This window comes from Canis lupus, chromosome 29, assembly GCF_003254725.2.
Source record: "Canis lupus dingo isolate Sandy chromosome 29, ASM325472v2, whole genome shotgun sequence".
In the NCBI taxonomy this organism is placed as follows: Eukaryota; Metazoa; Chordata; class Mammalia; order Carnivora; family Canidae; genus Canis; species Canis lupus.
In genome coordinates, this window is record NC_064271.1 from 1092754 (window position 1) to 1116883 (window position 24130).

Sequence of the window (24130 nt, forward strand, 5' to 3'; positions counted from 1 at the left end):
TTTTCCAGTGGATAGCCTTTCCTGCTTTGTTGAATATTAGCTGACCCTAAAGTTGAGGGTTCACTTCTGGATTCCCTATTCTGTTCCATTGATCTATGTGTCCGTTTTTGTGTCAGTACCACACTGTCTTGATGACCACAGCTTTGTAGTACAACCTGAAATCTGGCATTGTGCCAAATGCACCCAGATATGGTTTTCTTTTTTAATATTCCCCTGGCTATTCGGGGTCTTTTCTGATTCCACACAAATCTTAAAATAATTTGTTCTAACTCTCTGAAGAAAGTCCATGGTATTTTGATAGGGATTGCATTAAATGTGTACATTGCCCTGGGTAACATTGACATTTTCACAATTTTAATTCTTCCAATCCATGAGCATGGAATATTTTTCCATCTCTTGGTGTCTTCCTCAATTTCTTTCAAAAGTGTTCTGTAGTTTTTAGGGTATAGATCCTTTACCTCTTTGGTTAGGTTTATTCCTAGGTATCTTATGCTTTTGGGTGCAATTGTAAATGGGATTGACTCCTGAATTTCTTCCTTCAGTCTCATTGTTAGTGTATAGAAATGCCACTGACTTCTGGGCATTGATTTACACAACCAATTTCTAAGTTGCTTTTGTGGTTGGGAATATGGATGAAGCCTATACGGCATATCTCAGCAATAAAGCATTTATTTAAATGACTATTTTCTTGTTCCCTTGACGAGCTGGCAACTAGATCTCTGATCAAGCTCATGATATTCCACGGGTTTGTGATGAACCTCTTGGCCTGCATTAACCCTCAGCAGGCACATCCTATTGCCTCATCAAATGTATAGTAACCAGCTGGCTTTCATCACTTGGATAATATTCTTTGACAACCAGCAAGACAGTTTTCAGCCAGAAAGCAATCAGCAGTTTTTCTAACAACAGCAACAGGGGGATTCCTGGGTGGCTCAGTGGTTTAGCGCCTGCCTTCGGCCGAGGACATGATCCTGGAATCCTACATTGGGCTCACTGCTTCTCTTTCTCTCTCCCTCTCTCTCTCTCTCTTTCTCTCTCATAAAAAATAAAACAAAACAAAACAAAACAAAAATCCAAAAAGCAAAAAACAAAAGAAAACAAAACCAGAAGGCAAAAGGAGAACCTTCTATTATTTCACTAATTGCTATAAATCAGGAACATTCCTGTGTCATAAGCAGGATATACAAAAAATACACAGTAAGGCCCAGCCTGGCTCCTCAAGGGATGGGCTCTCATTACTGCGTTATGGAACATGGCTCTAGGCAACCCAGTGACCTCACATTTAGATTTATCTGGAATAGAACATTTCATTTGTAAATGTGAAAATGATGATAGAGGATCTGAAGGGAGTCTGAAGATTTGAAAAAAAGAAAAGAAACCATTACAAAGATGAGGCAAGAAGCTACACGAATTGACTTGCTTGCTCCATTCCCAGCTTGGGAGATGGCCATACAGCATTGTTCCTTGCACATCTGGTTCAGATGTGATGAGAAGGGCCATGTGAGGCTGAGACGAAGGACATTTGGTGGTTTCTGTGCTCTATGTCTTCTCCTCTTCTCCTCATTCCTGCATCCATGATGTCTATATTTGCGCGACTCTTTAATGAGATGGCTTTGGCCATCTATATTTGTGTTTTGAGGTTTTTTTCTTTTTCTTAGACAAAGGACATGAATACATGGGAGAAGTGCTTTCAGATCCCTTCCTGGATTTTCTACTGAAAGTCAGATGAGGTTCATTTTCAGAATGCTAAAATGATATTCATTCAATGTTGGGTTCACAGTTGTTTGACTTCCACATTCCACATAGCCATCCCGTAGTATCCACGTGGGCCACCTCTAACAAGCTTCCTGAGGTCTTTTATTGGCAGTGGAAGTGGGTTTTTCATCTCTGATGTGTCTCATGAATCTAAGTGGCCCAGGAGTTTATTTTCCTTCCTTTTCCTACACCTCCCACTCCTTCATTTAGGCTTCTAAAGACAAACTTTGAATGTGATTAATGATGGCAGAGATTAGGAACATAAAGTTCAAGTGCTGAATTGTTTATTTGTTTAAGAGAGTTGTTTTCTGGCTTTTCTTTACACAGCCACATGTTCACGTGAAGAGCTCTACTCTGTTGTTGGCTGGAAGAATACTGCTCAAGAGAGTGCTTGTTACAGAGAGAGGCAGGGGAAAAGTCCACTTTTTAAAGTAATTCCATCTTTTGGATGATTCTTCTTTCATTCTTTGCAGGGAAAGAGATGCATCTTTGGTGAGGTTTATATCAATTTCAGGAAACCTTCCAGAGGTTAGAATCTGACTGCTGGTTGAAACATGTAATTGGATCAGTTGGGGGTTCTCAGTGAAGCTCAAAGTGAAAATGCTGTCAGTATATGCTTATCGTATAGCAAGATGTATTTGGAAAGGGATGAAGACCTAGAGCATTTAGAGTTTGTATTGAAATTTTGTGTCTTAGGAGACACCTCACTGCTCAGATCAGAAATATATAATTTCTCCCAGAAGATGTACTGTCGTTCTCCAGAGAGATATTTTAGGTTACCAGGTTAGTTGTTCTTTCCTCACAGAAGGGAACAATGAGACTAACATTCTTTCTCCAGACGGTGATTCAGCTAATGCCATTTGCCTTCTGACCTAGGGCATGCCGCCATACTTCGAAGGCACTCACTGGAGCTGGGAGAGGCTGCATGGCAGGCAAGGCCAAACAGGTGTATCAGCATTGCTTTCTGGATGAGTGACCTTTGTACTGGAATGAGAAACATACATTTCCTTAGTGGTACTGGAAGGCAGAGAAGTTCACTGTTGTTTCAGCTAGATTTCCAGAAGCTTGAGCAGGGTCAGGTCACTGCCTCAATTATATGTTTAGCTCCAGTACAAATGAATTTTATATAATATGTGTCTAGACTTAATATGCCCAGATTTGAACAAAGAGAATTTCAAGTTTCCTTCACTTCACTCCTATGTTTGCCTCATCTGATTGTCTTGGTTGGCCTCGTTATAAGGATTGGCCCCTGCAGGGTGCTAAGTGCCTGCTAGTGCCACCAGGAACAGGCATTCCTGTCTAATTCAGAAGTCTCCTTCAGGTGGAGGTGGAGTCCCTGTAAACAGCACCTCTGCACTTCATTACTTCCCTGCCATATGATGGCAGCATTTTCGTGGGTAAGGGAATAACGTTCTCTTCATTATTTTAATTTTTTTCTTTCATGTTCAACATGATGATTATATTAACTTCAGTTTTGCCTTTTGGAAAATGATCCTTTGTTTTCCTTCAATGAAAATGTGTTACAATTGGAAATAGTGATTTCCTATCATTTCACCTTTCTCTTGAGAAGAGGGACTATGGAATTTTTCAATTATTCATTTATTTAGTCAACTTTAAATCTTTACTCTTCTCCTTATGTCTTCCACAATGAATGCTGACAAACTACAGGAAAAAAACACACATGAAACTTTTAATGTTAAATTTTTGAGGTTTTTTTCCCCTACATTTAAAAATTTTAGGATTGTTATCCTTTATGGGTTGATTGCCAAATATTTCTTTAAAGTTATAGCATTTGCTTCCTGTTTTCAAGGGTTATCTGAAATCAACTACTCAAATATAGACTAGTTAGAAAACACAACACTTAAATTAGACTGCACGGGGGGGGAGGGGTGCAGCCACAGTTCTGTCCTAGGGCAGGTGTCAGGGCTTGTGTGTGCAAATGCAAATACTCGGCCACTGCAAGACCCAAGATCACACAGGCTCCCACACCCATGACCAGGGACCCAGCCCCACCTCACTTTGTGTCCCAGTGCATCGCCCTGAAATCTGCAGGCTCCACTCCTGAGGTCTGGGGTTTTCCTAGTAGGTGGGTGATTGCCCTACTTCCTTTACACTTTTGTCTTGTCCCTTAGAAAGAAAGAGAAAAATTTTGATGTTCCTTCCACCTGTTTGACACCATCTTTCCTTGATCTGAAGGTATTTATAAGTATTCCCTCCATGCTACATTTTTTGTAGAAGCCTCCCAATTGTTTTACTGCATCATTTTTCTTTTTGCAGTGGCCGGGGGCACATTTTGTTTACATTAAGATAAACCCTCATATACCAGTTGCAGTAATTACTCTGAACATGATTGTTTACTTAGTTTGTTGTGCAGACAATGCCAGAGATTTTGAGGGAAAAGAACAGTGATACCAAGTGGATATTTGACATGTGGTTCTATGAATAATAATGAGTAAGTAAAATTGCTATAAATCTTTTTTAATATCCAAATGCCAGCTGGGTTACTTTCTGTTATTCAGACTAAAGACACCAACATGATAATGATATTAATGGTCAGGTCATTAGTTGAGGCAGTTTTCCTTCTTTTGATCACAGTTGCTACCTATGCTGCTGACCAGTCATATCAGCAGACAGAAATTCATATGCAGTAGGCACCTTTGGCTGCTTCTTCCTGGCTCACCCTCAAAGTTCTTCTTTACTTCAAGGACAAAGTTCCCAGGCTCTTCACACAAGATGCTATCTTCTTTCCCATCCCTAACATCAGGTGCTCAGCCATCCACAGTACCCATCAATTCCTCCACATTTTGCAGTGATTGTGTGTTTACTGATCCATTTCCCCTTAATTAGCTACATATCATCTGTTTGGATACCTTAATCTAGGAGAATATTTGTTGAAGAAGTTAATTAGTCTGTATTCCAATATGTTGTACATGACTCTATGTTGTCACAATAAGTCATCAACACTGGGGTTTCTCATCTGACTCTGAGAGATAGCATATGGCCATGCTGCACATCCCACATGGTAGTGCTCCTAGGAAGAGGACTGACTGACCAACCACTCTTCCCCGTAAGTGCTGAGGGACCTGATAAGTTGGCTAAGTGGTGCAACCTTCACTTAGTTTCATGATCTTGGAATCTAGCAATGAAATTTTTGTATATAAATCTTTGTTTCTCATTCCTGATTAATTTTTGACTGAAAGTCTCAGGCCATAAGGCCACTGCCAATAAACTCACACCTGTTTTCTGAGGACTGGGCACTCAAGCTGGTTGCATGAGTGATAGAAACTCTCTCTCCATGGCACTGCTTTGCATTCCATCTTGCAGACGTGGATGCCCAGTGACCTGAGTCATTTGGAGAAGCTGGCTTCCATCCTCTGCCCATGAAGGAGGAGGATGCATTTCCTTTTGTTTGCATCCTTCTCACCTGCAGGCCATACTTGCTGTCTCACGGATCAACAGCTCAGCATGACTTTGTGCCCAGACACACAATTGCTGGGAGGTTTGAATAAAAGAGTTAGGAAATCCTTGTCATTCCTGATCACTATTAAGCAATCAATTTCCCTGGAAACTTACTTACGTTGGACCAGATAAGCTGTCAGCACTCTGAGTGGCCTTTCACTGAAGTGTACCACCTCTTGCCTCTTCCCCTGTTTACTTAAAACCTGCCTCACGGTCAGATTCTGTCAGACCCGGTGGGTTCACCGGTTGTCTCCAACCCACCAGTTAGTTCTCCTTCATTCAGGTGCATCATTGAAAGAACTAATTATAAGAAAATACAAAAGGATGTGCGGATTGACTCACTCTGATAGCCAAAAGTGAACAGAGAAGTCTGTTATAGAGCACTGTAGCTGTGTGAAGTGAAGAGGGAGAGGCTTCTTTGCTTGGCCCCCAGGGCTGGCTTTCTTTTCGCAGATAGAGATGGAGAGTAATTAGAGTCTGGAAGTATAAGCAAGCCAATCTGTTGTGTTTATACAGAGAGGTTCCCCTGAAGTGAGGCAGAAGCAGAGACACAAGTAATGAGCACATGTGTTTGGAAAGAGTATAAGGTACTTATAAATATTATAGTGGCGTCGCTATAGTTAAAGGTCTGGCAGCATTTCCATTATAAACTCTCATTGTCAGAGGTTTAAAAACTCTGCTGTAAAAATTCCAGGCTGCAACTTGGCATTGCAAGATATGCCTGGGAACAAAGCTTTTATCCCTGACCCCAAGCAGGTTTCTCTTGGTGTTCCCAGGAAGCCCTGCTTAAGTCTCTGGCCCTCTGATCCTGTTTGGATCTACTGGGGGAGCAAAGAGGCAGGTCTAGAGCCCACATGGCAACCTAAGGTCTTTTGGTCATTGAAAAGGGGACATCTGGTAAGAAGCACCCACACATTCTTTGACCTCTTATTGGGCATGAAGGTTGGTTTGCATAAGATGCTTAGTAAGGGCCATGTGTCAGTGGACATGCAAATAAGGTTAGGAAAATGCAATTAAAATCAAAATAGTAACATTGAAGAGCTAAACATTTTGCATAGCTAGCTTTAGGACCATCTTTAGGATCATCAGTGATTTGTAAGAGAAATCTCAAGGCTGCTAACCCAAGAGACTACACTTACCAAATAAATCACTATGCTTTATCTTTGATCCATAAAGTGAATGATCAAAACAAAACTGATTAGTATATTGGCATTGTAGGTTACACAAAGACCATTAGGATACAAGTAGAGCATTTGGAGAATTAATCTGTAAACAATTTTAGATTAATAAAACATTTGAGAGACCTTTTTTCCTATCATTTAATGCTATCGGCAAGTGAGAAATCTAATCAATGAATGCTCATTAGCCTTAACTGAAAACAAATGTGACACTGAACACATCTATGGGTCTCCAGTGACTAGCCACACTCAGTGAGAGGCTTCCCTTCTTTCCAGGTGCTCGATAGCGTGGACTGCTGCAATGATGCACCTTTGGGCAGGGCATCAGGCTCTTGCCCTTGGTGAGCTTTCCTCTTCATCTCATTTAGTCCTAACAACCTCTGCTCTCTTATCATTAAATTATCCCGCTTTGTCACATTCCTGTAGCAGCTGCAAATGAATGTCTTTTCCTTGAGTATCAGACTGACATGAGCTGTGTCATCAGAGACATCCTGGATGGTTAAGGAAGACAATTCATCAGGTAGCTTAACAGAGCCTAGAAAATGTGCCAAAGAGTTTGTGGAGCTTATTTTCAATTCAAAAAAAAAAAAAAAGGAAAAAGAAAAAAGAAAAGAAATGGTAAGTTGAAGGCCATGCCAAACCAGGACAGATGCTTTATCCAGAAAGTGAGGATTCCTTTCATGCATTCATTTGCCATAATAAGTGGTCAAGAGCAAGTCAGAAATTAAAGAAAAAATCTTTGTTCATATCCCATAGATTCATATTTGATCTTTAACTGCTCTCTTAGAATTACTGTATCATCTCTACACTGGTAGAATCATCTTTACCAAAGAGAAAATTACTAGCAATCTCATTTTCCATTTATTCAATTCTGTCAGAAATGGGGCTTAACTGATGTATAGGAGACTGACTTCATTCCCTAAGAAAGAAATACACTGTGATAACTGACCCTTCAATCTCAGCAGAGCCCACAGTATAAAAAAGTAAGAAACAAAAAGTAAAACTGCTTGAGTTCTACATAGCCCAGCTTAGATTTTTAGGCTTACTCTCAAATGCCTTGGCTTTAGTTTAGATCCTAGAAAATATGGAGTGAGGATTGGAGATTCTATTTCAATTCCAGATTTCCCTTTCTCCCAGTGGCAAGAATATGGGGGAGCATATAAACCAGGCTAAATTCAAAATATCAGTAGTAAGATTCAGGTTTGCTTACAGGGCAGGCATAATAGTTATATGAATTAGAATATTTTAAAAGAAAGTTAAATATATTGAAACACACTTCTTATTCAATCAGGCATAAAGTTTTCTGAAACTATGAGTCTGTCAGTTGACTCTATGCTTTGTTTTGTTTTATTCTGGAGACCAAGTGGGAAATCTGTACTGTGTGGCTTGTCTCCTGATTGCTACCTCTACTGTTTTGGATACTCCTTTTTCCTTCTCTCCATTCATCACCTCTTCTCAGCATTTTAAGGACCTCTAGGCAGCAGGACACATAGAACCATTTCCACTATTACTTCCAAGTGAGTGACAGCACCATTCCAGGCTGGTCTTTATGCTTGAAGAGCCCTGCTGGACAGGTTGCACTGATTTGGAGCATGCACATGGAAATATCCCATTACTGTACTTATTTTGTAATTAGCAATTGGTGGTAAAATTTGTTTGCTTGTCTTGTTGAATTTTCTTTAAGAGGGACATTTAAAATCTATTATGTCATTTTTAAGGTTTGAAAATGTGTATTAGCTCCTTGCAGCCAATACTAATTGTCTCCTAGATTAAACACAACACATGCACACATTACTCAGCAGAGAAGTCATAGACTATATACAGCCCGTTTTATGAGCCAAAAGATCAACATAGCTTTCACATAACACTTGGATCGATATTTCCTCTTATTGAAGTTGCTGATTAAAACTGCTTGAACTCTGTCACTATTTGTATAGTCTTCTGACCAGTTTAAATTCTAAAGTGCCTCAGGGCCTCCAGCCATCAATAGTAGAGAAGATCCACTTAGACTGGTTTTTAGTACATTTTTTTTCCTGTGGTAAATAGCTAAATGGGGATAGATTGGGTAATTTTATCACTGGGTAAAATTTTAGTAGTTACACATCTGTAAATCATCATGAATAGTAATTTCTCTCTGGATAGGATTATAGGAAGCCTTCTTGTTTCCAAGTCAAACTCCCCAACTTTGGGATTGGATGAAATTCCATGAGAATGGAGAGGGTAGAGCAGGGCATCCTGTGCCTGACCAGAGGGGGCTCTTAGGCGTCAGATTCCCACAATGTTTTCTTTAATTTCAATAATTTATACTGTACTCCGTAATGTATCCGTGTTTTACTTTAATAGAAAACTGACCCATAATTCCATAGTATAATAAAACTCTTGTTCCAGGAAGATTTATCCCCAACCCTCACCAAGTCCCCAAGGCTTGCATTGCCTGCTAGAGACCTCCAGGACTGTAGAATCAAAGTCTAACCCCTGGCCTGGCAGGTATAACCCCACTGCCTAGGTTGAGTTGATTGGAGTCGTTTTAACCTAAAAAAGAAAAGGCTAAATGTGGGTGACAAGATAATTTGTATTTTTACAGAAAACAGATTACAAGAGGTAGAAAAGCTAATATAAAATTAAAACAGATCGTTAAAAAAAACCTGATGGTTTCTTCAATCTTGGAAACTAAAAACAGAAGGATATGTAAGTCTGTCCTTACAGTGAGGCCTTTCTGTGGTCTGTTCTAGTGCTAGAATTTCAAGATAGTTTTCCATTAAACATTTTCTCCAGGAAGACAAATACAGTTTTCTTACATTAGGGTTATACAGGAGATTGTAATTTTTTTTGTAGTTTGAAGGCATAACCATTGTTACATTAGTAATGATGGAAAAGTAGACTTTTCTTACAAAAATCATAAAAGTTGGACAATTGCCAACTACCTGTTGGCTGAGAAGGGAAGCTAATCTGCGGGCTAACTTCCTTTCACTGGTGTTGTTTTCTACAGAAATAGAGAATAACACTTCCCACAGTGCCACTCCTCTGCTGTCAGAGCTGGAAATGTTCATAGTCCAGGACAGAAAAAAAGATGATGCACTGTTTGTTGATTTCTCCCCCATCATCATATGGCCACTGGCCAGAAGGCAGCCCTTGGCAGCTAACAATGAAATAGGAAATGGCCTGCAGTAAATATTCCCTTCAATGCCCTTTCTGGCAACAACACTTGTCAGGAAAAGATGGAGGTATTCAAATGACTAATGTGTGTGATCTAAAATGCTTTGAGTTTATCTGGGGAATGCCATAAAAAAACCCAATTATTGTTTTCTCCTCATTTTCATCATCAAGAACACAAGAGATAACAAATGCCGGCATGAATGTGGAAAAAGTGCACCCTTGTGCACTGCTGGTAAGACCATGAAGTAGTGCAACACTCAGGAAAACACTATGGAGGACCCTCAACAAATTAAAAATAGAATTATGATATTATCCAGCATTTCCACTTTTGGGAATATATTCAAAGGAAAAAAATCTCAAAAAGATATATATACTCCCATGTTTATTGTAACATTATTTACAATAGACAAGACACAGAAGCAACCTAAGTAAGTATCTATCAATAGGTTAATGGATAGGTATCCATCAACAGATAAAATGTGGTATATACATATTGGAATATTAGCCATAAAAATGGGTGAGATCTTGCCATTTGAGACAACATGGATAGACCTAGAGGGCATTATGCTAAGTGAAATAAATCATACTGAGAAAGACAAATACCGTATGATTACTCATAAGTGGAATCTAAAAAATTGAATAAACAAAAAGCAGAATCAAAACTACAAATACAGAGAACAAACTGATGGTTGCCAGAGGGGAAGAGAGAAGGGGGGTTGGGCAAAATGGGTGAAGGAGAGGGGGAAATACAGGCCTTAAGTTATGGAACTAGTAAGTCATGGGAATAAAGAGCAGAACATAAAGAATATAGTCAATGATATTGTGCTAGTGATATAATAACACAGATGGTAGCTGCACTTGTGGTGAACATAGCATAATGTATAAAAGTGTCAAATCACCTGGAACTGATCTAACATTGTGGTTCAACTATACCAAAAAATCATCCAAGTCATAAATAAAGATATTAGAACTAAACCAAAATAAAAATCATAGTAAAATAGAAAAAAATTAAAAACAAAACAAAACAAAAGACCAAACTTACAGAAAAAGAGACCAGAATTGTGGTTTACCAGAATTGGGGGATGGGAGTACGGGGAAGGAGATAGGAAATTGGAGGAAGGTCAAAAGGTACAAACTTCCAGTTATAAGATAAACAAGTACAAGGGATATAACCTACAACATACTAACTACAGCTAATGCTGCTCTATGGTATTTAGAAAAGTAAAGAGGGTAAATCCTAATAGTTCACGTCACAAGGAAAATTTTTTTCCCTTATTCTTTTCTTCTTTCTTTATATTGTTATCTATATGAGAAGATAGATGTTAGACGAACCTATTGTGGTGATCATTTCACCATATATGTAAATCAAAGCATCATGTTATATGCCTTAAACTTATCAACTAGAAAAAGTTGATAACAAAATTTAAAACACGATAACTACCTTAAAGTATACAAAATTATCTACAATCTCAAAATCTTATAAATTTCGAAAAACTTTGTCTAATTTCAGATATTAAGTTCTGAAGACAAGAAATGATAAAATAGCTCAGTATTGGAGAAAGATTGCATAAACAAGTGTCCTCCAATATACGATGGATATGGAAGGTTTTGGAAAAGATAAAGTGGTATCTTGTGTCAATATCAACCTATCAATACATGGTTGCAGTTCTAGGGTGGTACTCTTTGGAGTCTGTGAGGCGCGGCAGTATTAAAATCATATAAGATTAATACAAATGTACAATACTATCATTAGGCTTCTGTCAATCCCAGACTTTCTTTCATTATGGCGTTAATGATTATTTACTTGTTAAGTGATTTAATTATTAAATGTGCTTACTAAAGTTCAGAGTCTTCACATTTTTGGATATATGTTAAATACTGTCACATATACATGCTTTTGTCTACCTGACATATTATGTCCTAGAGTAATATTCATTGACCAGGTACTTCTTTTCTGTATAATTTATTTTTTCTGGATTGAAGACCTCTTTGCCTCTTTAAGTGTATCAGAGATAGTAAATATATGTGATATATTTAAATATATGTTTAATAACTTTTTATAGTGGGTACACAGATACTGTGTTTCCTACTTACAGATGTTGAAATCTACTTAATGTTCTAAAGTTTTCGCAGTACTGGGCACCTGGATGGCTCAGTCTGTTAAGCATCTGCCTTTGGCTCAGGTCATGATCCCAGGGTCTTGGGATCCAGCCCCTCATTGGGCTCCCTGCTCAGTGGGGAGTTTGCTTCTCCCTCTGCCCTTCTCCCCTGCTTGTGATCTCTCTCTCTCTCTCTCAAGTAAATAAAGAAAATATTTTAAAAACATAAAATAAAATTTTACACAGTACTAATTTCAACTACCATAATATATATAATGAGAAAAATAATATGTTAGCTATTAGTATACTGTGTAAAGTAAGCATTTCTTGAGTTTTTTCAGAGCAACAGAGCACATTTTCCAACTCTCAGCCTCCCACCGTCACATTTTATGGATCTGTGAATAGTAAAAGTAAAGACAAGTTAATTAGCTTTCATTCTTGCTAGCTGATTGCCTGTGCTCTTAGCTACTTCATTCCAGTGATCTGCATAACTGAAAGCTAGTATAAAATCTATGAAAATTATTTATCAAATCTGTTAAAAGTGGCAAAGGTGCTCAAGTCAGATGTCCTTTATTCTTTAACGTTTTTTTTTTAATTCTTTAACGTTTTTAGAAAATTTTTCAAGTGTCTTAAACTCCCAAGTGGAAAAATAACCCACCAAGTGACTTTTCCTCTTCAAATTCCACCCTCAGGCTGGAAGGAGTCGGAGCTTTTGCGTCTGGACCTGTCACGAGTTTGTTCCAATTTCCTGTCCAACAGAGTTATGGCATCTCAGCTCCTTCATGGTTATAACTGAAGAAGACACTGGTTTTCACCTGTTCTCAATTTCAGAAAGAGAACTTGCTTTTCTTCTAGAATGTTTAGGAAGTATGGTCAAGTTAGACTTGATTTATCTTGCAAATGTTACTCTAAATCAGGCAGAGGATTTGAATATGGAAACAGATTTATGATTTGGGGAGTGTGAGCTTGGTGCTGGTTATTCCACTGGAGGAGTGAGAAGTCTTGATGTGAGAACTAGGGAGTGGGTTAAAAGGGAAGACACTGAATGGAATGGGAAGACATAGATGAGAGAAAGAAAAAAATAATTCTTTACAACCCAGAATTAAAACAAGGTAGTGGCTTAAAAATTACATTTGATTTGTATGAAATTTTATACCATCAAATCTATTAGTCAATGGAACATCAGATAGTCTTTATGCCAAGAAGGTTGAAAATTTTGTTGTTTTTTTAAACAAGTTTTCTGATGCCTTAATATGTATTTTCCATGCTAGAGGGTATTTAAGTATACTGTTAACTAACTATTCTTCTAAACATGTAGAAATAATAATATCTGAACGTGTAAGAGTGAGGGGTTAACTTACGTGGGACTTGGGTGTCTGTGGAGACCATGCAGTGGGACAGCTGGAGCCCCACTTATAACTACTCTCGTGTGTAGCTTTCCTGCTGAGAAAAATGAACACAGGCTCTTTGCAAAATTTCAACATGCTACTCTTCACATATCATAGAATCAGAATTACTATTATCTCAGTCAGTAGGAAATGTCTAGGGCACCTGGGATGGGCTTCATGGTTCCTAAAGCCACTTGTTCTTTAGGTAGTAGTGTGAATGTGCTGAAACAGGGATGCCCTTCCCTCAACTGAATCATGAAACCTTATTAGAATTATTTGATACAATCAGATTATTTTGGCCCAATTACATGTGCATATTTTGTTTAGTTTTCCATGGCAATTTCATGGTTATTTCCTAAGATATTTGAAAACTTAATCTTCCTCTACATTCATGCTCTTAATAGCTCTGATCTGGTAACCTCTTTATTTTAGCTAGAAGATGGATATTTCAATAATTTGAAATGAGTTAATGTGAGCTCAGATCCCAATCAGATCCAAAATTTTAAGTGCTCATAAAAATCTGAAACTCTGCAATAACACTAAATCCCCACATGCAGAGGAAAACAATTTACGTTTTGTGGCACTTGGAGTGAACTTTTGCAGGCATTTCTGCCTGGATTGTCTGTTAAGCCTTTTACTATATTAACGTAGCTTTGGAAGAAAAGGGCTAAGTTAGGTTTAAATGTCACATTCAAAACACTGTGAGTGTAAGAAATACAACCCCATGGCCAAAAATCACCAATGAAAAGAAATTATCCTGGTTGTGTAAACACTGACCCTTGGGCAAGGAGGAGATAAGTTTTGATGCAAAGGGAAAATCTGTCCCATTAAGGAAGGGAAGTGAGGCCTCTTGTACAAGAGGAAGGGGCCTGTGGGTAATACATTTTTGCCTATTAAATTAGGAATAGATGACTGGTCTCATAGAAGGCATTTTCTGTTACAGTGTGAAGAGATTTTTAGGTCTTCACTAAGAAGACACTGGACATTCCAGAGATACCATTTATTTTTTTATTCAACAAGTGATGGTCTCTATTTAACTCTCCAATCTCAACTTTTGTTGTTCTTTTGAACCACTCTTCAGAATTAATGGAGTACTAAGCTACTGGCAATTCTTAGTGCTGTCTATCTTATATGCTTCTGCTTTTCTCTCCCTGGGCTTTCCCTCATCTTTCCCCAGCAGATCAGCCCATCCATCACTTCTAAACTTGGAAGCTACTTCCTTTGGGCCTTTCCTGACTCTTTAATCCTGGGTCAGTTTCCTCTTTCACAAGTTCCATGACACCTTGAGTTTACCCTAAAACACAGATGGCAGCTACAAGGACATAGACCATCTACAAAGTCTCCCACTATGATTGTGGCAGCTCTTGCTTTCTAGCCTGGATTAGTTGTTCCACTGTGTTATGCCTGATGGCTAATCTTACACACACTTCCAGTGTTCATAGGAATGTTTTTCTGCCAGCTGTGTACAAACGATTTGATAGCAATGGATTGACAGTCTATATAGGACCATATGGTGGATTGCAATCATAAGTGTATAAATAGTTTAGAACTCAGAATTAATATTTAAATTTGTTTTTAACTGTGGAGAAAAAAAAAGGTGTGTTGTCTTTAAGGAGGTGGATACGGCCAGGAAGGAATAGAATTGGATTCTCTTAATAGGCCTGGCAGTAACCTTTGGTATCAAGCCACTAGGCAGAGTCATTCCCTAATTCTAAGACTTTAAAAAATGCAGGTAACCTTTATATAAAGTCAGTAAATTGTATCTACTACTTCTCCTGAGTCTTCTGGTTCTAGAAGGAGACATGAGTTAGATGGAGCCCCATGATACAGGATCAGGGCAATTAGCAAGAGACTCAGGGGCTGTTGATGCTGTTTACCAAGCTCCTTCAGCCCATGGCACAGCTACTTCAACTATGGTACATGCTTCATGGGTATCACCTAAGAGTCAGTGTGGTAGTGTAATGTGAATGGACTTTGAGTCCTCAGAGGGCAAAAAGCAATAGAAATTCAAGTATTGCTGTAATTATATAGTCTAATGCTAAATTGAGATTATACAGCTGTTGATATTTATTCTCAGGGAATCAATGCACCATTTCAAACTAAAGAAATGGGGGAAAGATAGAGCACCCAACACATGTTTCTGGGGAGTGATTTATAAAAAATACAGGCTATTTGGAGAAAAACTCATTGTCAAACGCAAATTTTTTTAAAATTTAGGCTCAATTATTTTACATAATTACTTTTCTTGTTGAGGTCTGTAAATAAGTTTAGCTGTTTTTCTTTATTAATTAGTGAACCAAACTTAAAAGGAATGGATAGATTTTAGGGACAAGTATACTATTTTCTGCTTCTTCCACTTCATTCTTCCCTAAAAGCATTCCTCTCTAAATTCAAAAATCCTTGAACAGATGTTTTTCAGATTTTACCAAAATGTAAATAAGTGACCCCTGGAGAAAGAGAAAATCATAGCATGGAAAGTTTTAGGAAAAAATATTTTGCTTTACAGAAAATCATCCATGAAGGAAAATGATATATAAATGGGAATTCTGATGAAAATATTTATGAAACTTCAACTTCCTAGTATGACTGTAATAATGTATTTTGTCCTTTTGTAAATTTTGCTTTTGTAATTTTTGTCATCAGAAAGTACAGTATGTGCTCATTTATTTCTGACTTGAAACTCTGCTTTACTTAGTATCAAAAGATTTTTAAAGAGCTCTTTATTATCACCCTTTTTCTGTTTTCATTACTACATAAGATTTTTTTTTACAAAGTATCAATTTTCTTTGAGTGGGCTAAAACAACTTCTTTCTAGATATGTCTCTTGAGGCAAGGGAATCAAAACCAAAAATAAATTTTTGGGACTTTATCAAAATATAAATCTTCTGCACAGTGAAAGAAACAATCAACAAAACTGAAAGGCAACCTATGGAATGGGAGAGGATATTTGCAAATAACATATCTGTTAAAGGGTTAGTATCCAAAATATAGACTTATAAAACTCAACACCCCCAAAACAAATAATCTAATTAAAAATGGGTGGAAGACATGAATAGATATTTTTCTGAAGAAGACATACAGACGCCAACAGACACATGAAAAGATGCTTCAGTGTCACTGATCATCAGGGAAATACAAATCGAAGGTACAATGAGATACCATCTTATCACTGTCAGAGTGGTTAAGATCAACGATACAAGAAACAACAGGTGTTGATGAGGATATGGAGAAAGGGAAACTCTCTTTTTCTGATGGTAGGAATACAAATTGCTGTAGTCACTTTGGAAAACAGTATGAAAGTTCCTCAAAAAGTTAAAAGTAAAACTACCCTATGATCCAGCAATTGAAATACTAGGTATTTACCCAAAGAATACAAAAATACTGATACAAAGTGTTACATGCACCCTGATATTTATAGCAGTATTATCCATAATAGCCAAACTATTGAAATAGCCCCTGTCCATTGACATGAATGGATAAAGAAGGTATGGTATATATGTATATGGTATTTATATATACACTGGAACACTACTCAGCCATAAAAAAGAATGAAACCTCGCCATTTGCAATGATGTGGATGGAGCTAGAGAGTATACTTCTAAGTGAAATAGGCCAGAGAAAGACAAATACCATATGATTTCACTCATCTGTGGAGTTTAAGAAACAAAACAAATAAGCAAAGGGAAGAAAAGGAGAGAGAGAAAAAGACTGAGAAACAGCCAACTATAGAGAACAAACTGATGGTTACCAGAGGGAGGTGGGCAGATGGGTGAAATAGGTAATGGAGATTAAGGAGTGCATTTGTGATTAGCGTGGGTGTTGTGTGCAAGTGTTGAATCACTACATTGTCCACCTGAAACTAATATTATACTGTATGTTAACTAACTGGAATTTAAATAAGAACTAAAAAAAAAAAAAAAGAAATAAAAAGCATCAATGTTTCTGAAAGTCAGATAGTGCTTTCAATTGTACATCCGGGGAGCAATTGTGACTATTGTTTCAAGAGGTGATTTCAAGCTTAAACTACCTTAATATTTGCCAGTAGATTTTAAAATCTATTAAATTCTATTTTAATTAAAATTAAAATCTATTCATTGAAGGACAGATTTTACTTCCTCAGTCCTGAAAATGTAATTTTTAACTTTAGTCAAAAACCATATACTCTATAACTTCCTAATGAATTTTCTTCTCTGTGAACATCTCACCTGTGGAAGGTTGACAGCTTGTAAAAGATTCCAAGGGTAACAGGAATATGGAAAGACAAGTTGTGGTGAGAGTACACTGAACTAATTTGTAAGAAATTGGTTCAGATGACTCGAGAGTGTACATTTGTCCTTCCCACTTCCACTGAAAGCCAGGCCACAAAGAAAGAAAGACAGTGGTGTCTAATTGAGAAACAGGCATTCAAAAGAAGAATCAGTCCCTGAAAACAGGGGTTGATCATACGATTGTTCCTCTGATTTCCAACAAATGTGGTGTATCTCTCCTAGGACAATTATAAAGAATGTGCTGGGGGAGGTAAAGTTGGAGGGATGTAGGAAAGTAAAAGAAAGTGGCAGATATACAAGAAAGGGAGGAACTAGCACAAATAAGAAAACAAAATGAACAAACTCAGTTTTAAACCAAACTGATCGTTCTGGGTCTCATTGACCTTGGCAATACTCAAAGGGTCATATTTTATATAGATGAACTGTCTTCAATTTCTTCTGCATCTTTGGAACATGCAAATGTTTTTCCTCAATGCTTTATTGCTACATACTTTTTGTTACTCAAATTGTTATTATATTAATAGATGTTTCTTGGTGTGCTTATTTGAATTCATCCTGACATTGTAGTTTTCATTATTAAAGAAAACTACATTGTTTTGTTTTGCCTTACTTTTTTGAAAATTGGCCTTTAATATGATACTGATGCTTTCCTGACACAATTCCTAACCCTGCTATATTTTAGTAGAATAACATAATTAATTGAGCTTATGAGAGACATGAAATCATCCTTATCAAATATTATTAAACATAATGGAACACCCTTAATGCCATTTTATTGGTGGATTCTATTTTGGAGAGGTCGTCCTAGTGAGTTGATCCACATCTGTACCAGGCAACTATTGAAAATGATATAATTTTGTTGACCTCATTTTCTCATTCCTCACTGAGAGTTTTATTAATTTAGAAAAATACACTCAGATGGAGTTAAAGATAAAGGAAGGAGATGGAAACACATTCTGCTTAGAACTTTTCTCAAGCAATTACAGATAAGAGATTAGACAACTCTTCAGCATGTTCAAATATCTGTAGGCACTCCAATCACCAGCTATGTTGCCCCTGGAGCTATAGGTGACATCATTTCCAGTGTGTAAGAGATCCTACTTATTTAACTTTTGTGCTGTACATGACAATAGCAGTTTGTCTCACAGTAAAGTATTTGAGGTATAACATAGGTCCCTAGGTGAGCTTGGACCACGGCTTTCCTTTTTAAAATATTTAAAAAAGATTTTAAAATTTATTTTAGAAGCAGGGAGGGACCAAGGGGGAGAGAGAGGGGGAGTAGACTCCCTGTAGAGTGGGAAGCCTAACGTGAGGCTCAATCTCAGGACCCTGAAATAATGACCTGAGCTGAAACCAAGAGACGCTTAACCAAATGAGCCACCCAGGGGCCCCTTGACTACTCTTTCAATAACTCTAAGATCTTTGACATTAGGATGAGAATTAGTAAAGATTCAGTGAGCTGCAAGTAAGAGAAAACTCTAACAACAAAGACATTTATGATATCACAAAAAAGAAGTCCAGAAATAAAACAGGATTTGGGTTTGTTGATTCAACAGTTCATGAGTGTCCTAAGAAACAGGTTTATTTATCATCTCTCCAGTTAAGTAAAGTCTTGAGATTACATGACTAGTAGGAATCCAGATTCAATTTCCAGGTATTTTGAGGGCCTTAACTGAATTGAATTAATGGCATCTGGGGTTCACGTTTTTAATACAATATGCTATTCTCAAATTGAATTCCAGGGTAAAGATTACAATAATCTGCTCTATCAGTTAAGTGTGGAGGGAGCTGTAGCTCCATCTTCTTATGGAGCAGTATCTTTTATCTTAGGAGCTTCCATGAAGTTTGGCATTAAGCTTTCTTCTCCTTATGACTAGGAGACTCTTAGAGTAATCTAGAGTAATCCAAAATTGCTATAATAATTAGATTAATGAGTGATTTTTAAATTTTACTAGTGAAAAAAATCTACTACAAACTAGGCTAGATCACTGCTCTGGATACTCAGTGAATACCTCTGAGGAGTCAGATGGAAGTTAGGGATTTCTAGCATTCTAATTAATTAATTAATATGTGGAGAAACAGAGATGTATAGTTGCCATGCTATGTGCTGAATGCCGTGGTAATCATAGCGAAAACTTATAATGGCATGGAACTTTAGAGTTTCAAGTACCTCAATAAACTTTCATCACCATGAAAATCTCATGGAGGCTCTCAGACTGCTGTAACCACCCATTTTACAGATGAGGAAACTCAGGTCCCAAGGATGAGTGACTTACATGGAATGCTCTAGAACTGAGGTATTAGCCACATCTTCCAGCACCTCGTGCAGAGTTTTCCTGTTCCACCATATCGCCAAACCTAGTCGGCAGAGCTTATGGTTCAGTGGCTGCTGGACCTGCTTGCCACCAATTCTTCAGAGCTTGACTGGGGCTGTTCCCCGGGTCCCTGATTAGGGCCTTCAGCTCTGGTAGAAGTATTTAAACTACCAACATGGGCAAATGCTCCAGACCAGGGAGATTCACCTCGTTTGCCCCTCAAAAATGTATTGTCAAAATTTACTAGTATACCACTGGTTAAAACTATGTTTATATATATTTACTGGTGTAACTAGTTGGATCTAAGTAATCTGTATCCTCTTCACTCATACTTATTGTTTTGCAGGGTGAACTTTGTATGTGTATAGAAAATAAATTCCCAATATTTTGAATTTACCTCTCTTAAAAGTTGTGCTTGCAACATCTACAAATGGGCACATAGGATGTACAAAAAACATTCTTCATCAGTAGGTAATATAATCATATGTTTTATTTAAAGAGCATGTTTTTTTTTCTGAGCAGCTTCAAACAACCCTTGAAGTTTACTCATGTGATAAGTATTACTCCTTTCCTTTTTATGAAAAATAAACTGAAGTAACACAATGTATTGAGCTCTTTAATAATCAACATTTTAGAGGCCAGCAAACAAGAGGAAAAAGTGCTCTGATCATCCACATGGAGCAAGATGCTAGTTTGGTTGGAAAGAATGGAAGCCCTTTGGATTTACCATCTGAGCGAGTCTTTTTATTACTGTGGAGGTTTCCTCTGAGTATTTGGGATGGCTAACACAAAGTAGGTGACCACTGAACCTACCCTCTGTGCCCCCACTAACCTTACTGGAAATGCACACGTCAGTTACATAGTTTAGCATCAATAGTCTGTTAAAACATGTGCTTTGGAGGCAGCAACCTGTCCAACAAATGCCATGTGTTAGAAGGTCTGTGCAAATTCTTAAGGGTGGTAAATTTTGGTGAGGGAGAGTCGTGGGGGTTGCCTAGATGTGGGTCTGTGAGTGGCAGCCCAGTGGATACAGTCTGTAGCCCTAGAAACACAAGGCCTGGTCTTTGTGGATGAGGAATGAAGAAAGAATTGTGATGAACACTATTATCTTTTCTTTTTAATAAATTGGAATCAAACTGAAGCAGCAAAATGTGTTGAGTCCTTTAATAGTTAACACATTTAATTTTATTTTATTTTACACCATAGGCAGTAAACTGAAGGAGAGATTCTACAGCCTGTTTCTCTCCTTTCCTGCTGCTACTCAGCAAACCTCCAGGAACTTCCTGTGGGCAGAGGCTGCACCCTATTCACTTTTATATATTGATTTTTTAAGCATAGAACCTGACCCATTGTAATGCCAATAATAATATTATCCACCTTAATAAGATTAACACAGGAATAGCAGCATTATTGGTAGCCTTTTATGCACCAAGTGCCATATAAGTTGCTTTACAAGGATGACCTCATTTTATTGTCACAACCACCCTGGGAATTAGACCTTGTTATCCCTGGCGAGCAGATTAAGAAACAGAGGTTCTAAGAGGATACGACACTTGCTCAAGATTGAGCAATTACTAATTGATGTAGTTGAGTCTCCACCCAGGTATACCTGATTCCTTAATTAGGGAATGGGAATTCCAAATAGATGCATCTTTCTGCCCTGCATATATGTTTCATGGTATTTTTGAGTAACTTTTCTTTTTTCAGTTATTGTCTCAATGTAAAACTTCATCTTTGAAGCTCGTTTATGACTCTTTCTCTTAAGGCTGATTTTTAGCACAAAGAATAAGACGGAGTCCAGACTGCCAATTCTCTAAAATCACCTGGCTGAGGGCAGATACCAGACAGAAGTTGAGGGTCTTTTTCCACACTTAAGTTCACCAGTGATACTAAAGGGGTGATATCAGGAGGGGATTGTAGTTGTCTTCATTTTTCTGCTACATTCCACTGCATCTACCACTCCTTGATCCCTGTGTCTGGAAACCCCCTCCACCCTCAGGCTTCAGACTCCTGTAGAATGCCTAACAGCTTGGCTTTGAAGTCAGAGTGACTCAGTCCTCACTCTACCACCTGTTACCACTGGCATGCTGGGAAACTTTCCCACCCTGAACCTCAGTCTCCCACTGCAATGTGAGAAATCAGTATGAACAGCGTAGGTTTGCTGCAAGGATCCCATGAAGTGATGCTCCTGAAGGGCTTAGCACACTGCCTAGTACACACTGCAGCATCCAGCATCCCTCACCCCTTCCCTGTATTTGGAGACTGTATGGACCAGGGCTACTTGTCAAATGAGAAACAAGGCATTCTGTAGTTTGAGCTAGAGCCCTAAATTTTCCCACTACAGAGGCCCATTGTGATCATCTTTATTCTCTCACCCCTGTTCCTAGGCAGCAGGACCCCAGTGGCATCAAAGGAGCAGAGAGATGATTGCCTTGTGAAACCTGAGACCTTACTTGCAATATCCTGAGGGGGAGCATCTCCTTCAAGTTTATGGCCAAGTTCTGGATATGACATTGCACATCTATATTTCTGTCTTTCCAACTAGGATTTCTAGCCAGCTAGGCTGGGTTGGGGAGGTGTCTTATTTATTTCCAATGATAAAGTAGGGTTTTGATAAATGTTAGATGGACAAATGAATTATCATGTAATCACTCTTTGGTCCTATGGAAACATATGAAAGAAAGAAACATTGGAAGAAGTCTACCTATTGGATTACTCTTTCTAAGGCAGGGATTGGGAAGCTTTTCCTCTAACGGGTCACATAGTAGATATTTAGGCTTTGCAGACTATGCTGTCTCTGTCACAATTACTCAACTTTGCCATTGCTGTGCAAAAGCAGCTGCAGATACACATAAACGCATGAGCATGGCTGTGTTCCAGTAAAACTTAATTTACAAAGCGGGTGCTGGGCCAGATTTGGTGCAGACACTGTAGTTTCCTGCTCCTGCTTTAAGGGTTGGCACAGATCTCGCATTTTAAATTCAATGCCATAAGCAAATTTTTGTACTTCGTGTTTTCCAAACATAAAGCATTTAAGCAACTATGCCTATCTTTGTGGCACGCTCAGCATACTTTTCATTCATTCATTCCCTCCATGATATTGGACCCAACTGTGGTGAGACATTTTTCTAGATGCCAAAAAAGAATGATCCCAGACATTAAAACTTTATTTAAAATATCTGTCCTGAGATACTTGCCTCCATATACTTGCTTACTGTTTCACTTCAGTTGTTTCCTCTGGCTTCTGGAGATTCTTGAATGCCTCTTCAAGCTGTACTACTTGGCATAATCTATATCTCATCTCAATTTGGCATGACCTAAATTATTGCTCTCACTGCAGTCTTGTCTCCTTGTTTCTGGAACGTGCTATGGGCTTTGTTGGGCAAGCTCCTATGGGATCAGTGCTAGAGCCAGGAATGGGGCCTTGTACTCTTTTACTGCCTATTCAGGCTGACCTTCCAACCTAGGTTTCTGGGAAGAAGCTGGACCCTAAAAGTGTTGTTATATTCCTGATGTCTCTTCTGAAAAAGCAAAAAGTGTGTATATGTGCAATTTTTTTAATGTAACTAAAATTTTAGGAGAACAATCTTTAAAAAACAATTGAAGTCACAAGGTATATACCATTATTATATGTTTAGATAAGAATATAATTTAAATGGACAAACATGGATAATATTTTTTAATTCACAATTATACTGTCATGAGGATATCTAAACTGTTTTGAGTACTCGGATTTTGGTAAATTATCTTTTGGTAATTATCACCAAAGAAATTTATTTCTTAATCAGAATTTCTTTCTTTCTTTCTTCTTTCCTTCTTTCTTTCTTTCTTTCTTTCTTTCTTTCTTCTTTCTTCTTTCTTTCTTTTTCTTTCTTTCTTTTCTTCCTTTCTCCTTTCTCCTTTCTTTTTCTTTCTTTCTTTCTTTCTTTCTTTCTTTCTTTCTTTCTTTCTTCTTTTTCTTTCTTTCTTTCTTTCTTTCTTTCTTTCTTTCTTTCTTTCTTTCTTTTTTCTTTCTTTTTTCTTTTTCTTTCTTTCTTTCTTTCTTTCTTTCTTTCTTTCTTTCTTTCTTTCTTTTTTCCTTTCTTTCTTTCTTTCTTTCTTTCTTTCTTTCTTTCTTTCTTTCTTTCTTTCTTTCTTTCTTCTTTCTCTCTTTCTTTCTTTTATTGGAGTTCAATTTGCCAGCATATAGCATAACACCCAGTGCTCATCCCATCAAGTGCCCCCCTCAGTGCCCGTCACCCAGTCACCCCCACCCCCCACCCACCTCCCCTTCCACCACCCCTAGTTCGTTTCCCAGAGTTAGGAATCTTTCATGTTCTGCCTCCCTTTCTGATATTTCCCACTCATTTTTTCTCCTTTCCCCTTTATTCCCTTTCACTATTTTTTATATTCCCCAAATGAATGAGACCATATGTTTGTCTTTTCTTTCTTTCTTTCTTTCTTTCTTTCTTTCTTTCTTTCTTTCTTTCTTTCTTTCTTTCTTCTTTCTTTCTTTTTTCTTTCTTTCTTTCT

The 24130-nt window shown here is 37.8% G+C and overlaps 1 long non-coding RNA gene across 9 annotated transcripts in view; it reads left to right on the forward strand.

The window, feature by feature from the left end:
- LOC125753969 (uncharacterized) overlaps window positions 1-17900 on the forward strand; it is a 64487-nt gene extending 46587 nt beyond the window's left edge. For all 9 annotated transcript variants that reach the window (XR_007406988.1, XR_007406996.1, XR_007406990.1 and 6 more), the window contains one exon: window positions 12340-17900. This is a non-coding gene — a long non-coding RNA (uncharacterized LOC125753969). The remainder of the gene's footprint in view (window positions 1-12339) is intronic.
- The last annotated feature ends 6230 nt before the right edge of the window (window positions 17901-24130 follow it).